This window comes from Nerophis ophidion, linkage group LG14, assembly GCF_033978795.1.
Source record: "Nerophis ophidion isolate RoL-2023_Sa linkage group LG14, RoL_Noph_v1.0, whole genome shotgun sequence".
Lineage (NCBI taxonomy): Eukaryota > Metazoa > Chordata > Actinopteri > Syngnathiformes > Syngnathidae > Nerophis > Nerophis ophidion.
Genome location: NC_084624.1, coordinates 45,870,357 through 45,887,487, shown reverse-complemented (window position 1 = coordinate 45,887,487; position 17,131 = coordinate 45,870,357). Strand labels below are relative to the sequence as shown.

General features: G+C 45.8%; 1 protein-coding gene across 18 annotated transcripts in view; it reads left to right on the top strand.

Moving 5' to 3' along the window:
• Positions 1–17,131, top strand: part of LOC133568754 (receptor-type tyrosine-protein phosphatase F-like) — a 621,387-nt gene that overhangs the window by 532,182 nt on the left and 72,074 nt on the right. The window lies entirely within an intron of this gene.

Genomic DNA, 17,131 nt, shown 5'->3' with positions numbered 1-17,131 from the left:
CTTACCAAGAATTGATTAACGTGGACCCCGACTTAAACAAGTTGAAAAACTTATTCGGGTGTTTCCATTTAGTGGTCAATTGTACGGAATATGTACTGAACTGTGCAATCTACTAATAAAAGTATCAATCAATCAATCAAAACCTTAACCCCAACCCTAACCCAAATGGGCTGGACTTTTAGAACGTAGTTCGGATCTATAACTAGAGTACAGCCCAAAACACGTCGGTCCTCGGTGGGGCAAAATTGAACTCTGTCTCTGCATGATTCCTTGCTTCTCGTCTCTTTAATAGATGTCATCAGTGTTTGAACCTGACTGGAATCAAACAGACAGGATTCAATTTAGCTCATGAGGAGAAAAGTCTGGTGCTGCACACTCGTACAGTCTCCCACCATGCTCTGAAGGCAGTCCCAACGCGCTCCTTCTTTTATTTGGCCATTTTATGAATACATTATGCAGCTGCTCCTAAGGGGAGGCGGGGTCATAAACAGCTCCTGCACTCGGTCATAAACAGTTCAAAGAAAAGGTGTCAGGTCCTCCCCCTTTCTGCTTTGTAAATCTTGGGTCATGACAAGGTCTTCCTGTGGCCGTCCAATAGATCAAAGAAACCGACACCTCCACGTCGCATCCCATCACACACAGTGGAGGTTTACAAGCGGGAGGCCTTTTACTTGATAAGAACACAGACAGCTTTTTGTCTTCTCGCAGGGCAGCCTGAACTCTTGGGGCAAGAAGTTGTGTGATAACTTATATACAATTATTCTGACATCACCAACTCTGTGTCGAGACTTCCAGTCCGAGGCACCGCAGGCTCCGGTCCGGACTGAGCTACTCGATGTTAAAAAAGTTTGGTTTATTTTGGGTCCAGTAAGGGAGCAAAAATAATTATTCGATCCTCACCCACGCAAACACGAGCTGTGTTTCGTGACAATAGTTTTTCAGTCTCGAACTTAGAGCCTCTGCTGAACTTGCCAAATTAAAAGTGAATCATCCTCGGGCCCCCGCTCGGCGGTTCCCGATCTCCATTTCTTTGTCTGACAAACTATTTAAGTTTATCGCCCATCCCCAGGCTCTAACTACGCCGGGTCGCAGGAGCGTGTCCAGAATGGCGGCTGGCAAGCCAAATAGCGCTTGTTTTTATTGCCACTTAGCCTTTAATACAGCCCGCCTCTAAAAGTCATTGCAGCTTGTCCCCGGCTAAGTCCCCCCCCCCCACCAACCCCACCCACCCATCAGTGCGGCAAGTCCTCCTGAGATGCAGCTTTGCTCGTGTCAAGCAGAGCTCGTCCCGCGTCTCCTCTGCTTTCTAAGTGGTCACTCGTCAAAGAGCGGGGGCTCGCCGCCCGACGTGACGGTCGGGGGCGAACTTCACCCGGAGAAGAACTAGATTGCTTTGGGTTCCTCGCAAGACCCTGGGCATGCATATTCAACGGTTAAAGGCCTACTGAAAGCCACTACTAGCGACCACGCAGTCTGATAGTTTATATATCAATGATGAAATATTAACATTGCAACACATGCCAATACGGCCGCTTTAGTTTCCAAAATTGCAATTTAAAATTTCCCGCAGAGTTTCTTGCTGAAAACGTCGCGGACGTTTCGGGTTGTAGCCGACATTATTTTCCAGCCCGATCCAAGCAATAAGTAGTCTGCTTTAATCACATAATTACACAATATTTTGGACATCTGTGTTGCTGAATCTGTTCAATTAATAATGGAGACGTCAAAGAAGAATGCTGTTGGTGGATTGCAGCTGCCTTTAGCACCGAAACACAGCCGGTGTTTCTTTGTTTGTTGTGAAGCTTTAAAGGGGAACATTATGACAATTTCTGAAGGGTTAAAACCAATAAAAATCAGTTCCCAGTGGCTTATTTTATTTTTCGAAGTTTTTCTCAAAATTTTACCCATCACGCAATATCCAGAAAAACCGGCTTCAAAGTGCCTGATTTTAACCGTCTATTGTCCTGTGACGTCACTGCGTGAAGCCACCAGAAACAAACCTGGCGGATTGCACTGAAAGGTATAGCATAGTAGCTCGGATTCTGACTCGGATTTCAGCGCCGTAGGCGATTAGACAGATTACGCATGTATTGAAACGGATGCAGGTAGCGAAAACTTAATTAAAGAAGAAACAGAAGCTTTTGAGCCATATCACGACAGACAGCGGCACAGGAGGAAGTGAGGACGAATTCGGCGATCGCCTTCTAACCAACGATTGGTGTGTGTTTGTTTGGCATTAAATGTGGGTGGAGGGAAAGGCTGGATGCAAATATAGCTACAAATGAGGCATGATGAGGCTAGCCTAAATAGCATGTTAGCATCGATTGGCTCGCAGTCATGCCCTGACCAAATATGTCTGATTAGCACACTCCACATACGTCAATAACATCAACAAAAATTGTTTCTCTATGTCAACCAGCAAGTTTTTTGGGGGGGAAATTGTGATATTAAGTCACCTCTTACCGGAGACTTCAGTGGATTATGCGACCTCCTCCGGCAGCTCAAAAAGGCAGCTGTGATCTTGGCTCCTAGGCTTCTCTCAGAGACACTGGCGTTCACCGCAGCCATCCGACTTTCAGGTATGACTTTACAATCTCACTAAAACACTATTAAAACAATAAGCATATAAGGGATCTTGTTGAGCTTAAGTTTAAGGCTGCAGAGAACGGAGGCAAGGTTTGCGATAAAAAAATGAAAATATTTAATAAGTTCAAAAAAGGTAAGAAAAGGTGATGGGGCAAAAGTACACACCATGGGAAATGTAACAAAAGTAGTCTCTTTCAGAGGTTGTCAGAGCAAAGGCCAGGACGCACGCAGCGTGGCAAAAACTAGTCCTCTCAAATCAAGGTGGCTAGGTAACAAAAACACAACAATGTGAAAATTACAGAAATATGCGAAGGCCACATACCGGAGAAAGCAGAATCATGGAAGCACATGTCAGAGCGGAGTTCAGGAACAATAACCAGCTGTGACCAGCTGGCAGAGACGCGCTTAAATGCTACCGGGAAGTGATTAGTAGCAGGTGTGCCTCGTTGGGGACAAAGAGACCGGGGAAAAGAAACTGACAAACCAATAGAGAAGGCAGGTAGAAGACAAGAAACACAACAGATCTTCCAGAATGATCCTAGTAAATGTGTCTAATTACATCTGAAACGGTTCCACTGCCGCCGCCTGGAAATGTCACCTCCATCCATCCATTTCCTACCGCTTTCTCCCTTATGGGGTTGCGGGGGGCGCTGGCGCCTATCTCAGCTACAATCGGGCGGAAGGCGGGGTACACCCTGTACAAGTCGCCACCTCATCGCAGGGCCAACACAGATAGACAGACAACATTCACACACTAGGGCCAATTTAGTGTTGCCAATCAACCTATCCCCAGGTGGGAAACGTCACCTTTTCTTTTTTTTTTTTTTTTTTTTTTGTGCTTCACTCTAACTTTCCTCATCCACGAATCTTTCATCCTCGCTCAAATTAATGGGGAAATTGTCGCTTTCTCGGTCCGAATCGCTCTTGCTGCTGGTGGCCATGATTGTAAACAATGTTCAGATGTGAGGAGCTCCACAACCCGCGACGTCACGCGCACGTCGTCTGCTACTTCCGGTACAGGCAAGGCTTTTTTATTAGCGACCAAAAGTTGCGAACTTTATCGTTGATGTTCTCTACTAAATCCTTTCAGCAAAAATATCGGGAAATGATCAAGTATGACACATAGAATGGACCTGCTATCCCCGTTCAAATAAGAACATCTCATTTCTGTAGGCCTTTTAAGCAAATCCCGGACTTTTTTCGCCCGATCCTTTCTCTTCCGAGGCTCTTTCTCCTGGATCTCGTCTTCTTGGCTTTCTTTCTGGGGCTTGAAGAGAGCGGGGATTGATTAGTGCGGCCGGCGTTAAGAGGGAGACCGGGGCCCCGGTCACACCGGCCTAGGGGACGGCTGTGAAACTGGCCTGATTCCCTTGAAATGCTGCTTTGAATATCCTTAAGGCCCTCCTCCCCTGTAATCCCGCCGCCGTGAGAAGGAGAGAGAGGCGTGACCGAGTGAGCGGTGGGCAGCCGCCATACACTTCACTCGGAAGGAGCCGCTCGCCACTCGCCGCAAAACACTCTCCCCTGCACCTGTCAGACACACTTGGCTGGACTTAATGGGATTCAATATTTGTCTCTTTCTGTGTGGACTCTCCAAGACGCCTCAGCATCTTTCCACCTTCCCCGAGCTAAAGCCTTGGCTTTGATCAGGCTTCACTCACAGGCACTTAGCGAGCAGCCCGCCTATAGACGGCGTTTTTGCTCACAACTCATCTTCAGCACAGGGACGATTCTAACATTCTCTGCGGACACGATGGCTCCAGGGTCCACGTGACCGTGGATCTTTTGTAAAGATTTAAAAAAGTTTCATCAAAATCCGTTCATCCATCCATTTCCTACCGCTTATTACCTTTGGGGTGAAGGGGGGCGCTGGTGCCTATCTCAGCTACAATCGGGCAGAAGGCGGGGTACACCCTGGACAAGTCGCCACCTCATTGCAGGGACACAGATAGACAACTTTCACACACTAGGGCCAATTTAGTGTTGCCAATCAACCTATCCCCAGGTGCATGACTTTGGAAGTGGGAGGGGCCTATCCCATACTTGCCAACCCTCCCGGACTTTCCGGGAGACTGACGAAATTCAGCGCCTCTCCCGAAAACCTCCCGGGACAAATTTTCCCCCGAAAATCTCCCGAAATTCAGGCGGAGCTGGAATCCACGCCCCCTCCAGCTCCATGCGGACCCGAGTGATGTGTCGACAGCCTGTTTTCACGTCCGCTTTCCCACAATATAAACAGCGTGTCTGCCCAATGACGTTATAACTAGAATGATCGAGGGCGAGTTCTTGGTTTCTTATGTGTGTTTATTGTTAGGCAGTTTCATTAACGTCCTCCCAGCGCAGTAACAACATACAACAACAGCAGTCACGTTTTTGTCAACCGTAAAGCAGTTTGTCTGCCGTAAACAGCAATGTTGTGACGCTCTTGAACAGGACAAAACTGCCATCTACTGTGCATGCATATGTGGCAATAACATCTACGGCATTTAGAGCAGTGGTTCTCAACCTTTTTTCAGCGATATACCCCCATTTTTTAAATTTAAGTACCTTCTAATCAGAGCAAAGCATTTTTGGTTGAAAAACGAGATAAAGAAGTAAAATTCAGCATGATGATATCAGTTTCTGATTTATTAAATTGTATAACAGTGCAAAATATTGCTTATTTGTAGTGGTCTTTCTTGAACTATGTGGAAAAAAAGATATAAAAATAACTAAAAACTTGTTGAAAAATAAACAATTTATTCAATTATAAATAAAGATTTCTACACATACTGCGATGAGGTGGCGACTTGTCCAGGGTGTACGCGGCTCACCAGCGACCCCAAAGGGAATAAGCGGTAGAAAATGGATGGATGATTGCTGTAAATATACTCCTCCCCTCTTAACCACGCCCCCAATAACGCCCCTCCCCCAACCACGCCCGCCACCCCCCACCTCCCTAAATTGGAGGTCTCAAGGTTGGCAAGTTTGGCCTATCCCCAGGTGCATGTTTTTGGAGGTGGGAGGGGCCTATCCGCAGGTGCATGTTTTTGGAGGTGGGAGGGGCCTACACCCAGGTGCATGTCTTTGGAAGTGGGAGGAAGCCGGAGTACCCACAGTCACGGGGAGAACATGCAAACTCCACACAGAAAGATCCCGAGCCTGGGATTGAACCCAGGACTACTCAGGACCTCCGTATTGTGAGGCAGACGCACTAACCCCTCTCCCAGCGTGCTGCCCGAAATCCGTCAGTTGAAAAAGTAAAACGTTGCCGTTTCAGTCGGAGAAAGTATACCAAAGCCCAGACCCCCTTTCAAAATAGCTAAATAGTTCAATCAATCAGTCAAAGTTGATTTATGTAGCCCTTCATCACGAGTGTCTCAAAGGGCTGCAGAAGCCACGACGACATCCTCGGCTCAGATCCCACATCAGGGCAAGACAAAAACTCAACCCAATGGGATGACAAGGAAAAACCGTCGAGTGGATCTTACATTATATTGTGAGAGTCCAGTCCATAGTGGATCTAACATAATAGGGAGAGTCCAGTCCATAGTGGGTCTAACAATATAGTGTGAGAGTCCAGTCCATAGTGGATCTAACATAATAGTGAGAGTCCAGTCCATAGTGGATCTAACATGATAGTGTGAGAGTCCAGTCCATAGTAGATCTAACATAATAGTGAGAGTCCAGTCCATAGTGGATCTAACATAATAGTGTGAGAGTCCAGTCCATAGTGGATCTAACATAATAGTGAGAGTCCTGTCCATAGTGGATCTAACATAATAGTGTGAGAGTCCAGTCCATAGTGGATCTAACATAATAGTGAGAGTCCTGTCCATAGTGGATCTAAGATAATAGTGTGAGAGTCCAGTCCATAGTGGATCTAACATAAAAGTGAGAGTCCAGTCCATAGGGGATCTAACATAATAGTGTGAGAGTCCAGTCCATAGTGGATCTAACATAATAGTGAGAGTCCTGTCCATAGTGGATCTAACATAATAGTGTGAGAGTCCAGTCCATAGTGGATCTAACATAATAGTGAGAGTCCTGTCCATAGTGGATCTAAGATAATAGTGTGAGAGTCCAGTCCATAGTGGATCTAACATAATAGTGAGAGTCCAGTCCATAGTGGATCTAACATAATAGTGTGAGAGTCCAGTCCATAGTGGATCTAACATAATAGTGAGAGTCCTGTCCATAGTGGATTTAACATAATAGTGTGAGAGTCCAGTCCATAGTGGATCTAACATAATAGTGAGAGTCCAGTCCATAGTGGATCTAACATAATAGGGAGAGTCCTGTCCATAGTGGATCTAAGATAATAGTGTGAGAGTCCAGTCCATAGTGGATCTAACATAATAGTGAGAGTCCTGTCCATAGTGAATCTAACATAATAGTGTGAGAGTCCAGTCCATAGTGGATCTAACATAATAGTGAGAGTCCTGTCCATAGTGGATCTAAGATAATAGTGTGAGAGTCCAGTCCATAGTGGATCTAACATAATAGTGAGAGTCCAGTCCATAGTGGATCTAACATAATAGTGTGAGAGTCCAGTCCATAGTGGATCTAACATAATAGTGAGAGTCCTGTCCATAGTGAATCTAACATAATAGTGTGAGAGTCCAGTCCATAGTGGATCCAACATAATAGTGAGAGTCCTGTCCATAGTGGATCTAAGATAATAGTGTGAGAGTCTAGTCCATAATATATATAACAATATACTGTAGTGTGAGAGTCCAGTCTGTAGTGGATCTAACATAATGGTGTGACAGTCCAGTCCACAGTGGATCTAACATCATATTGTGAAACAAGGTTTGTACAAAGGTTTTCCAATGTTGTAAAAATGGGTAGAATATTATATTTCAACATTTCTGTCAACGAAGATTTGTGTCAGCCTGCGACACAGTCATTTTGATAGTAGGCTAATATAGACACTTACTCCAGACAGATTTATTTTTTTGTATTTTAGGTCTAATATGGCTCTTTCAAAATTTTGGGTTGCCGATCCCTGGATTAGAGCAATAATCATTACTCATAGCTCCTCCGCGTTTAAGTTAATTGTATCGCAAGTCGGACTGGAACTGCCATGGAAAATGTGATTATTTCCACACTACACAGCCTGTCCTTTCCATGAACTGACAGTCCAAATCTTTGACAAAAGGAAAAACAACTCCTCTCCGCGGCGTCATTCCGCCTCAAAATTCACCCGCAGTTGGCTTTTCTTGCTTGGGGAGCGCGTAAAAATGTACAGAAATCAGTCTACGAACTGGTTCTGGTGCTCTGTCTCGGACTGTGATACCGCTCGAGTTCCTCAATGACCGTGCCTCGGAAACAACCTCAAGGTTTGTTCTTGTCACCCTGACACATTCATCAGCCAGAACAAGACCTGCCTGGACCTAAGGCTACCTCGCCGCGCATTGATCAAACGCTTAATAAGTCTTCGGCACTCTAAGAGCAGTGAGCAGCAGCGATGGCCGCGTCCGGGAATAATTTTTGGGTGATTTAACCCCTAATTCCAACCCTTGATTCTGAATGCCAAGCAGGGAGGTAGTGGGTCCCATTTCTAAAGTCCTTTGGTATGACTGGGCCGGGGTTTTAACTCACGACCTACCGATCTCAAGACGGATACTCTAACCAATTGGCCACTGAGCGGTATTAAAGACTACAAAAAATGCAAGTAACATACAAACCAGCTGTTGAAATGTACTAATATGAACATTTGGTGTTGTTCACAGACAACACGGAAGAGTAAGAAGGTGTTCGGTGTAAATGTGGCTTTTTACTCCACAAACCCCACTGCTCGTCTTCGTACTGTACGTGCGTCACTTGCAACCCCCGCGTCTTGGGATTAGAGCAATAGTCATTACTCATAGCGCCTCCGCGTTTAAGTTAATTGTATCGCGAGTCGGACTGGAACTGCCGTCGAAAATGTGATTTTTCCACACTACACAGCCTGTCCTTTCCATGAACCGACTGTCCAAACCTTTGATAAAAGGAAAATGAACTCCTCTCTGCGTCATATGCGTCAATTTCCTTTTCTTGCTCGGGGAGCGCGGAAAGATTTGCGGAAATCAGTCGGGTTCGGCGCTCTGTCTCGGACTGTGATATCGCTCGAGTTCCTCAATGACCCTGCCTCGGAAACAACCTCAAGGTTTGTTCTTGTCACCCTGACACATTCATCAGCCAGAACAAGACCTGCCGGACTTTAGGCTACCTCGAACTGAGTCCGGCGCTCTGTCTCGGACTGTGTTATCGCTCGAGTTCCTCAATGACCGTGCCTTGGAAACAACCTCGAGGGTTGTTCTTGTCACCCTGACATATTCATCAGCCAGAACAATACCTGCCGGACTTTAGGCTACCTCGAACTGGGTTTGGTGCTCTGTCTCGGACTGCGATACCGCTCGAGTTCCTCAATGACCCTGCCTCGGAAACAACCTCAAGGTTTGTTCTTGTCACCCCGACACATTCATCAGCCAGAACAAGACCTGCCTGGACCTAAGGCTACCTCGCCGCGCATTGATCAAACACTTAATAAGTCTTCGGCACTCTAAGAGCAGTGAGCAGCAGCGATGGCCGCGTACGGGAATCATTTTTTGGGTGATTTAACCCCTAATTCCAACCCTTCATGCTGAATGCCAAGCAGGGAGGTAGTGGGTCCCATTTCTATAGTCCTTTGGTATGACTGGGCCGGGGTTTTAACTCACGACCTACCGATCTCAAGACGGATACTCTAACCACTTGGCCACTGAGCGGTATTAAAGACTAAAAAAAATGCAAGTAACATACAAACCAGCTGTTGAAATAGATAGTACTTTATTGATTCCTTCAGGAGAGTATGTACTGATATGAACATTTGGTGTTGTTCACAGACAACACGGAAGAGGAATAAGTTGTTCGGTGTAAATGTGGCTTTTTACCCCACAAACCCCACTGCTCGTTTTCACGTCTTCGTACTGTACGTGCGTCACTTGCAACCCCCGCGTCTTGGGATTAGAGCAATAGTCATTACTCATAGCGCCTCCGCGTTTAAGTTAATTGTATCGCGAGTCGGACTGGAACTGCCATGGAAAATGTGATTATTTCCACACTACACAGCCTGTCCTTTCCATGAACCGATTGTCCAAACCTTTGATAAAAGGAAAAAGAACTCCTCTCCGCATTGTCATATGCGTCAATTTCCTTTTCTTGCTCGGGGAGCGCGGAAAGATTTGCGGAAATCAGTCTACGAACTGGGTTCGGCGCTCTGTCTCGGACTGTGATATCGCTCGAGTTCCTCAATGACCGTGCCTCGGAAACAACCTCAAGGTTTGTTCTTGTCACCCTGACACATTCATCAGCCAGAACAGGACCTGCCGGACTTTAGGCTACCTCGAACTGGGTCCGGCACTCTGTCTCGGACTGTGTTATAGCTCGAGTTCCTCAATGACCGTGCCTTGGAAACAACCTCAAGGTTTGTTCTTGTCACCCCGACACATTCATCATCCAGAACAAGACTTGCCGGACTTTAGGCTACCTCGCCGCGCATTGATTAAACGCTTAATAAGGCTTCGGCACTCGGAGAGCAGTGAGCAGCAGCACTAATGGCCGTGCCCAGGAATCATTTTTGGGTGATTTAACCGTAATTCCAACCCTTGATGCTGAGTGCCTTGCAGGGAGGTAATGGGTAGCATTTCTATAGTCTTTGAACTCACAACCTACCGATCTCATGGCAGACACTCTAACCACTTAGCCACTGATCAGTATTAAAGACAAAAAACAATGCAGGTAACATACAAATCAGCTGTTGAAATATACTGATATGAACATTTGGTGTTGTTCACAGACAACACGGAAAATGAATAAGTTGTTCGGTGTAAATGTGGCTTTTTATTCCACAAACCCCACTGCTTGTTTTCACGTCTTCGTACTGTACGTGCGTCACTTGCAACCCCCGCGTCTTGGGATTAGAGCAATAGTCATTACTCATAGCGCCTCCGCGTTTTAGTTAATTGTATCGCGAGTCGGACTGGAACTGCCATCGAAAATGTGATTATTTCCACACTACACAGCCTGTCCTTTCCATGAACCGACTGTCCAAACCTTTGACAAAAGGAAAAAGAACTCCTGTCCGCATTGTCATATGCGTCAATTTCCTTTTCTTGCTCGGGGAGCGCGGAAAGATTTGCGGAAATCAGTCTACGAACTGGGTTCGGCGCTCTGTCTCGGACTGTGACATCGCTCGAGTTCCTCAATGACCGTGCCCCGGAAACAACCTCAAGGTTTGTTCTTGTCACCCTGACATATTCATCAGCCAGAACAAGACCTGCCGGACTTTGGGCTACCTCGAACTGGGTTTGGTGCTCTGTCTCGGACTGTGATATCGCTCGAGTTCCTCAATGACCGTGCCTTAGAAACAACCTCAAGGTTTGTTCTTGTCACCCCGACACATTCATCAGCCAGAACAAGACCTGCCTGGACTTTAGGCTACCTCGCCACGCATTGATCAAACGCTTAATAAGTCTTCAGCAGTCGGAGAGAAGGAATATAGGACGGGAAGAAGGGAAGAAAGTGCCTTGACGTTGCCCCAGAACCTGAGGCGTATAAACAAGCCAGGGGAAGTGTGAAATGGGATGATAGATGCCGCTGTGTATAAACAGTATCATTTAATGCGAGGGAGGGGGGCTCGCATGGAATAGTGGGTGATGTGCTTCTGTGAAGCTCACATGAAAGAGGGAAGGCAATTTGGCAGCAGATTGTAATGGAAGGTGAAGAAAATGTTCCAGTAGGTAACGCTCCCCAACAAGAAGCGCCTTTGTGGCGCTAATTCGCCTCTAAATGACTGCCGTGTTTGATCGCCAGGAAACGCTTTGACAAAACGTTATCAAGAGGGAATTATCAGCAACAAGGGGGAAGTCTTTCTTTCTTTCCTTCTTTCTTTTTTTTTTTTGCGCCTTTGTTGTAGATATTTAATATAAGAGCCCTAGAAATGTAGGCGATATCGCAGCCAATCCCAGCATCCCATTCGTGGAGCCTTCAGGAATCAGGATGCCCGCCGTTGGGATCAATCAGTCAATCAATTAATGTTTACTTATATAGCCCTAAATCACAAGTGTCTCAAAGGGCTGCACAAGCCACAACGACATCCTCTGATCCTTGGAGTGGACCGCAGATGTAGGCAGTGGTGCAATGGACGTCGAGTGGATCTAACATAATAGTGTGAGAGTACAGTCCATAGTGGATCTAACATAATAGTGAGAGTCCAGTCCATAGTGGATCTAACATATTAGAGTCCAGTCCGTAGTGGATCTAACATCATAGTGAGGGTCCTTTCCATAGTGGATCTAACATAATAGTGAGAGTCCAGTCCATAGTGGATCTAACATAATAGTGTGAGAGTCCAGTCCATAGTGGATCTAACATAATAGTGTGAGAGTACAGTCCATAGTGGATCTAACATAATAGTGAGAGTCCAGTCCATAGTGGATCTAACATATTAGAGTCCAGTCCGTAGTGGATCTAACATAATAGTGAGGGTCCTTTCCATAGTGGATCTAACATAATAGTGAGAGTCCAGTCCATAGTGGATCCAACATAATAGTGTGAGAGTCCAGTCCATAGTGGATCTAACATATTAGAGTCCAGTCCGTAGTGGATCTAACATAATAGTGAGGGTCCTTTCCATAGTGGATCTAACATAATAGTGAGAGTCCAGTCCATAGTGGATCTAACATAATAGTGAGAGTCCAGTCCATAGTGGATCTAACATAATAGTGTGAGAGTCCAGTCCATAGTGGATCTAACATAATAGTGAGAGTCCAGTACGTAGTGGATCTAACATATTAGTGAGAGTCCAGTCCGTAGTGGATCTAACATAATAGTGTGAGAGTCCAGTCCATAGTGGATCTAACATAATATTGTGAGAGTCCAGTCAATAGTGGATTTAACATAGTAGTGTGAGAGTCCAGTCCATAGTGGATCTAAGGTAATATTGTGAGAGTCCAGTCCATAGTGGATCTAACATAATAGTGTGAGAGTCCAGTCCATTTTAGATCTAACGTAATAGTGTGAGAGTCCAGTCCATAGTGGCTTTAACATAATATTGTGAGAGTCCAGTCCATAGTGGATCTAAGATAATGAGGTGAGCGTCCAGTCCATAGTGGATCTAACATAATAGTGTGAGAGTCCAGTCCATAGTGGTTCTATCATAAGAATGTGAGAGTCCAGTCCATAGTGGATCTAACAGAATAGTGTGATAATCCAGTCCATACTGGATCTAACATAATATCGTGAGAGTCCAGTCCATAGTGGATCTAACATAATAGTGAGAGTACGGTCCATTGTGGATCTAACATCATAGTGAGAGTCTGGTCCATAGTGGATCTAACATAATAGTGAGAGTCCAGTCCATAGTGGAGCTAACGTAATAGTGAGAGTCCAGTCCATAGTGGATCTAACATAATAGTGAGAGAATCCAGCCCATAGTGGATCTAACAAAATATTGTGGAGTTCAGTCCATTGTGGATCTAACATAATAGCGAGAGTCCAGTCCATAGTGGATCTAACATAATAGTGAGAGTCCAGTCCATTGTGGAGCTAACATAATAGTGAGAGTGCAGTCCATAGTGGATCTAACATAATAGTGAGAGTCCAGTCCATTGTGGAGCTAACATAATAGTGAGAGTGCAGTCCATAGTGGGGCCAGCAGGAGATCATTTTGAGTGGAGACAAGTCAACAGTGCAGAGACGTCCCCAACTGATGCACAGATGAGTGGTCCACCCTGGGTCCCAACTTTGGACAGCCAGCGCTTCATCCGTGGTCACTGAATCTCTCAACATCAACTTAAAGACAGAGTATAAATCCATTCCGGACGGTTGATAACACCTGCTCCGCGGCCTTGTGGTTAGAGTGTCCGTCCTGAGATCGGTAGGTCGTAAGTTGAAACCCCGGCCGAGTCATACCAAAGACTATAAAAATGGGAGCCATTACCTCCCTGCTTGGCACTCAGCATCAAGGGTTGGAAATGGGGGTTAAATCACCAGGAAAACTATTTCCGCCACTGCTCCTTCTCACTGCTCCGCTCACTTCCCGGGGGGTAATCAAGGGTTGATAGGTCAAATTTAGAGAATTAATTTTTGTTTGACAATCATTGGTACTTAAATAGGTTAGTGTTCATCATTGATCTCTGTTTCTAACATTTCACACTACAAAATCATATAAGTACGTATGATTCGTGCTGGTATCGTATAAAATAGGTATCGGCCGATAATCAAAACTCCAAGAAGAAGTTAAAAAGTTGTATCGGGAAACCAAATAACGATGAAAAAAATGTGATGATGTCTGGATTACATATACCCTGAACCATAGGGTGCGCCACATGTGTCGTCCACAGAACACCCAGGCATGCCATCCTCTCCATTTCCCCGTTTCTAAGGCCTTACTCTCGCATCGTTCCTGGCTGCCTCTCCTTGATGAGGAGGAGAGTGTCAGCCTCCCCTTCGGGGGCGGCAGGCGAGACAAATAATGGCTGTCTTTGCATGTGTGTTTGTTTTTGGCGGCAGCATCAACGCCCCCTACGGCTTGTTTAAGCCACTTTGGGAGGAACAAAAGGCTCGCAGGGTCAACAGCGAGCCGAAAAACAAATACGCCGTGTTTTTTTGCTCGCACGCGGCGGATGGAGAGCTCGGGGGACGCGGCGGTGCAGTGGCGGAGGCTGCCGATTGGCGTGAGTCGAGCAGCCCACGGGCCAGACAGCAGAGTAGATATAGGCCGACGATCTTTGCCTCGGTATCTCGTCCCTGTCGTCTCCTTTTGCTCCCTGCCGTATCTCATCGGCCGTTTGTTCGCAAAAACGCCGCGAATGCAAACTCTTGCGGACGCTCACGGGAGAGCGAGGAAAGGTTGATGAAATCGATGTTGCACACACGCATGCTGGCTACACAGGATATGATTGTCTAAAAATACCACGCCTTGCTGTTCCTCATTGATAATTAATAGCTACTGTGCCTCAAATAGCTAGAAAGTTACCTTAACGGTATCTCGGTAACTCTGTAAAGCTATAGTGCGCCATTTCCATCCATCCATCTTCTTCCGCTTATCCGAGGTCAGGTCGCAGGGTTTACTCTCCCTTGCCACTTCGTCCAGCTCTTCCCGGGAAATCCTGAGGTGTTTCCAGCCCATCCGGGAGACATAGTCTTCCCAACGTGTCCTGGGTCTTCCCTGTGTCATCATACCGGTCGGATGTGCCCTAAAAACCTCCCTCGTAAGGCGTTTGGGTGGCATTCTGACCAGATGCCCGAACCACCTCATCTGGCTCCTCTCGATGGGGAGGAGCAGTGGCTTTACTTTGAGCTCCTCCGGGATGGCAGAGCTTCTCACCCTATCTCTAAGGGCGGAGGAAACTCTTTTTGGCAGCTTGTACCCGTGGTCTTGTTCTTTCTGTCATAACCCAAAGCTCATGAGGATTGGAACGTAGATCAACCGGTAAATTGAGAGCTTTGCCTTCTGGCTCAGCTCCTTTTTCACCAAAAAAGATCGATACAGAGTCCAGATTACTGAAGACGCCGCACCGTCCGCCTGTCTATCTCACGATCCACTCTTCCCTCACTCGTGAACAAGACTCCCAGGTACTTGAACTCCTCCACTTGGGGCAGGGTTTCCTCTCCAACCCGGAGATGGCACTCCACCCTTTCCCGGGCGAGAACCATGGACTCAGACTTGGAGTCGCTGTTTCTCATCCCAGTCGCTTCACACTCGGCTGCGAACCAATCCAATGAGAGCTGAAGATCCTGGCCAGATGAAGCCATCCGGACCATATCTCCTGCAAAAAGCAGAGACCTAATCCTGAAGCCACCAAACCGGATCCCCTCAAATCCTAGAAATTCTGTCCATAAAAGTTATGAACAGAATGGGTGACAAAGGGCAGCCTTGGCGGAGTCCAACCCTCACTGGAAAAGGGTCCCACTTGCTGCTGGCAATGCGGACCAAGCTCTGACACTGATCATACAGGGAGCGGACCGGCACAATCAGACAGTCCGAAGCCCCATACTCTCTGATCACTCCCCACAGGACTTCCCGAGGGACACGGTCGAATGCCTTCTCCAAGTCCACAAAGCACATGTAGACAGGTTGGGCAAACTCCCATGCACCCTCAAGAACCCTGCCGAGAGCATAGAGCTGGTCCACAGTTCCACAACCAGGACGAAAACCACACAGTTCCTCCTGAACCTGAGGTTCGACTATCCGGCGTAGTACACCTGAATAGACCTTACCGTGACGGCTGAGGCCATTTAAATACTTCAAAGCGAAACAAAGCAGAGCAAAAATGCAAAGGCTTCGTTTAGTGAAGTGAATTATATTTATATAGCGCTTTTCTCAAGTAACTCAAAGCCCTTTACATAGTGAAACCCAATATCTAAGTTACATTTAAACCAGTGTGGGTGGCACTGGGAGAAGCCGGGTAAAGTGTCTTGCCCAAGGACACAACGGCAGTGACTAGAATGGCGGGAGCTGGGATCGAACCTGGAACTTTCAAGTTGCTGGCACAGCCGCTCTATCGGGGTTTGAACTCACGACCTACCCACCTCAGGGCGGACACTCTTACCATGTATCAGAAGGGAAAAAGTTGTATCGAGACACCCCATATCTGTAAATATATTGTTTGGTGAAAAACATGTATCTCCAGACTGTATCGTCCTCCAATATTTGACATGTAAAATATTTCAAAATATTTGTATTTAAAAAAAAAAATGTGGAAAAAACAATTTAGTAAAAAAATTATATTTTTCAAAAAAGTGTACAAATTGGAGATGTATGTCGTTTTTATTGGACGGTGACATTATATTATGTATAATTGTATTTTGTATTTAAGTAATATATCATCTAAATTGATAATATATTTAACTTCTTTTGCACTGCTAAAAGTCAGTGTTCAAAAACAAGAAAAAAAAGTACAAAAATTAGGGGTATTTTATTCGAACTATGCAAAATTGTCTGCCAATAGAATAACATTCGGTATGTCAAGACTTTCCAAAACAAGTAAAATTAGCTAACCTCAATGAACCCCAAAACACCTCAAAATGGGTATATTCTCACTAATAACAACTGTACATCTACATGAGTACTGTTGTGTTCTGGTCAGACCAGATCTTCTCCTGGTCACCCCACCTTGTTCGTTTGAAGCCACATAAGCTGGTTTTAAATGAATCCGAGACAGAGTAGCTTATCTTGATATTTTATTACCAAAGCTTTGGGAGACCAAATCTATGCACAACACATTCAAATCGCATCGCCCTAGTTGATCTGCCAATACTACCGAAGTTTCGCCTTTTGCCCCCTCTTACTCGTCCCCCTCCTCCTCTTCTCCCCCTCCTCCTAAGCCTGGGACATTTGAGATAAGAAGAGTGTTATGGCTCCTCTTCCAACCTTCAAGGTCTACGCATGGCCAACACTTTAGCAGTTTTAAAATATGACTAGGATTTAAAAAGATATATATCTCCGTCAGTGCCTATTTTCTATTGTTTCATTGAAAATAAACCAGCTGTCAACTGTTTTAATAAGGGAAACAATTGTGTCAAAGTCACGTTTTTT